The sequence below is a fragment of the Nicotiana tabacum genome, chromosome 4 (genome assembly GCF_000715075.1).
Source record: "Nicotiana tabacum cultivar K326 chromosome 4, ASM71507v2, whole genome shotgun sequence".
Taxonomy (NCBI): Eukaryota; Viridiplantae; Streptophyta; class Magnoliopsida; order Solanales; family Solanaceae; genus Nicotiana; species Nicotiana tabacum.
The window spans coordinates 22,135,167-22,139,075 of NC_134083.1; the positions used below are offsets into that span (position 1 = coordinate 22,135,167).

General features: G+C 35.5%; 1 long non-coding RNA gene across 1 annotated transcript; it reads left to right on the top strand.

The window, feature by feature from the left end:
• Positions 1-1,532: 1,532 nt before the first annotated feature.
• On the top strand, positions 1,533-2,962 carry LOC107827471 (uncharacterized). The gene is made up of 2 exons (XR_001657527.2): positions 1,533-1,987; positions 2,839-2,962. It is a non-coding gene; the product is annotated as an uncharacterized LOC107827471 (long non-coding RNA).
• Positions 2,963-3,909: the final 947 nt, after the last annotated feature.

The window sequence follows — 3,909 nt, forward strand, 5'->3', positions numbered from 1 at the left end:
AGCTCCTATCATAAAATACCTTTAGCAGAATAGGTGCTGATGTTTTTTGCATTAAATAAAACAGTATCTTTTCACTTAAAATTAATGAGTTTTATTATTTTTGTAATACTTTGGCTAAAAAAATCTAGAATTTTCTTGTGAAATCTAATAGGAAATCTTTTCTCGTGACACAAGTTGTTAGTTATTCTCATGACAAGTAGGGTGGGCATAAAATTCGAAAAATCGAAAAATCTGACCGAACCGAGTTAATTCGATACTTCGGTTTCGATTCTTCGGTACTTCGGTATTAATTCGGTATGAATTTTTTAAAAGTTCGGTACGGCCTTCGATATTAAGATATTGATATTTTGGTACCGAACTTTTTTATTAAACGTTACTCACAATTCGCAGGCAGCAGCAACAGTATACAACCATTAGCTGTATCTTTCCGCTAGGTTTAGGTGTTTAGCGGGAAGCCCTCATGCAACTCATCATTTTTCTCTTACAAGATTCATACTTTCTATTATTTCCTTTTCCTATTTGCAAATTTCATTGCTAATTGCTTATCCTTTGATTGTTCTGATCTAAAGTCGGTTAAAACTTAGATCTGTTATGGTCTATTCAAAATGTTAGAAATATTATGGGCTTTTAAAATTATAAATATTTTGATGTTGCTCGTTAGTTGCACAACACTTTCTAATTGCTAGAGCTAGCTGCTATGTCTCTGCTCTATCGGGGTTCCTAAGTTGACTATCGAATCATGTTGGAGAAACAACAACAACAACAACAACCCAGTATAATCTCACTAGTTGGGTCTGAGGAGGATAGTGTGTACGCAGACCTTACCCCTACCATGAGGTAACGAGGCTATTTCCAATAGACCCTCGGCATCCTTCCCTCCAAGAACTCCTCACCTTGCTCTTGGGGTGACTCGAACTCACAACCTCTTGGTTGGAAGTGGAGGTTGCTTACCATCAGAGCAACCCCTCTTCTTGCTTACCCACTTGTTGGAGAAAGAAAAAAACTATTGGAACATGCATGATTTTGAAAACTTTTCAAGATTCAATGTGGGATCACAAACTAAAACCGAAAGCTTTACGCCATGAGTATATGTGGTTTACTTTTTAATGTCTGGTCGCTGCTGCCTTTCCTAATTTTTATATTCATATGAAAATTTGTCATGCAAATTGATATACCGAAATCATACAGATACCGTACAGAACCAAATAAGAAATACCGAACCGTATCGAACCACTTTGGTACGGTATTTGATATATATAATTGATAAACCGAATACAGAACCGTAGTTCTTAAATATCGAATCGAAATACCGAATGCCCACCCCAGGGGCGGATGCACGTAGGCCTAAGCGGTGTCACGTAACACCGATTCGTCAAAAAATTTAACTAAATTTGTTTATGGAAGAGGATATATAAAAACAAATAAGGATAAAATAACTAAAGTGACACCACTTATCAAATCGAGGTCTCAGTCTAGGACCACTTCGTCGAAAAATTTAACTAAATTTGTTTATGGTAGAGGATATATAAAAATAAATAATGATAAAATAACAAAGTGACACCATTTATTACATCAAGGTCTCAGTCCAGTGGTCCAGCATCTAGCTTTCAAATTGACGGTAGGGTGTTCGACATCGTATGCTTGCATGAGTTCATCTTTTGGAGCATCTTTTGCTACTGATTGAAAAAGAGATGCTTCGGTTTGCATGGGTTCGAACTGCCGATCCCTGCTATAAAACACAAGGAACAAGCCAGTAGACCAGACACAATGGCCGTCTAAGTACTGATAGGAATTTCTATATAACCATTCGCTAAACTCCTTTACAATTTGCTATTTTTGAATGTGTTACTGCTACTCTACTTGGCTTTCCATCTCTCTTGTCTATGAGTCACCGTATACCCGATTAATTATAACACCGCTTAGGTAAAACCCTGCCCACCCCTAATGACAAGTACATGATTCTTTCGTACTTGACTTGAAGAAGCTGGTACGTACTATAAATTAGTTCAAAACTTGAAGAGCAAAATGGTAGAGTGAACTTCCACGTCTCCAACTCTCATCACTTCTTTAATTTTCCTCTTCAGCTTAGATTCTTTTAATTCATTCAATACTTTGTGGGGACTGTGTAGACCACCAAAACAATAAAGCAATTTCCATTACAACAACTTTGACTAACTTTCATTCTCTGCCTTTCGTCTCTCTTTCCCCTGCCGTGCGGTGCATTACTGAAAGCAATAGCTTAATTCTAAATCCAACACTTGGAGAAAAACTAATCCACTATTTTATCTTTCCTTTTTCTCTCTAATTCCTCTTTTAGAAAGGTTTTTAAAAAATCGACTATTATTACTTTATACCTCAAATTACATGAAAAATCCACACCAACTCCAATTTCCTTGTTTGTTCATAAGTTGTGAGCTTTACACATATAGGAGTTCGTACTTTAACTACTTCCTAACCACCCACTAATTTCTTCTTACTCTTAAAAGTTGTACTATAAAATATTGAGTTAAGTCAACTTTCTTGCTACATTTTAGACCATCCATCAATATTCCTCTTTCATTTAAAATTTCAATTTAATCCCCCAACCAACACCATCGATCATGTCAAGTATGTTGGGTTCACAAGGCTTGGTTTTAGCAACAGCTATGGCTGTCTCTGCCGGCACCGTCATTCTACTCGATCTTTTCCGGGTCAAGTACTCCTCGACCCATCTTTCCGATCACTCTCCACCTGAAAATCAGATTCTCAAATCTTGTTTATCTTCAGGTTGGTTTCCTTAGAATTAACCTGGTAATTCTCGTTTAATTTATCTAATTATGGTTCTCTCGTTAATTTCAGCTGGAAAGAACAAGGACAGAGCAAAGAAGAAAAAGAAGAGAGTTCATTTTGCAGCTGATGTTAAATATTCAAGTGGAAATGGCGAGGAGTACAGAAGAGAACACATGAGGAAATATACAGAAAGTCGTATTAAATCTTGCGGGAATGAGATTGTGGGTATGCCAGGTAATAGATTGGCTTTGTACACTGGGATTCTTAAGGATCGGGTGCAACGCATGGAATTCTCCTATTGATCAATTTGTATTTTCGTTTAGGTTCTTCTCTTGCAGTGTGAAACAGAGGAACAAAATTTTAGGCCTTTCGCTTCGCTGTAACTTGTAAATAATTGTGTGAAAAGTGTGTCACGGTTTTCTGTACATGAATTAGGAACTCTTTTATATTTTCTTTTTCTTCAATTCTCTCCCCTTCTTATTTTAAGTTTTCACCCGTCTCAGCTTTCTTTTTCCGTCTAGTTTCACTTTATTTTAAGCTTCTACTTGTTTTATATTTTGGCGCTTTTCAACTCCTTTGATTTGCAAGAGATAATAAGTGTGTGTTTGGACAGATTTCGACGTGAAATTAAAAGTACAAAATATTTGTGATAAGAAATACAATTATACTGGTAATTGTTTACCCGTAAAACGATACAGTTGAATTTGTTGCCTGGTTTATAAACAAGCGAATTAATTTGATTCTAAAATAATAAATAAATTAAATAAAAATATAAGACTTAACGTTGAAATCGAAATAAATAGTAGATAGCATGATTCTGGGAGTAAGATTTCCGAAGGAAGTCAGAAAATAAAGTATTATACTTTCTAGTTTATGTCCACTTTCCCGAAGAGAATCTCAATGTAATTTAATACAATTCAAAAATTTAAATTTTACTTCTCTTTTATCTATTAAATTTAAATCTTTCCTTAATTGTAGTTGTGTTGAAACAAACCACAAAGGAAAGGCGAGTATAGAGTATTTGTTATATCATGACTGTTAGTGCTGACATTAACAGTCTGACATAATTATCTGCTCAACACCCAAATCATCATATAGTTTGTCTTTTGTTCCCAACGACAACAACAACAAGACCCTCGA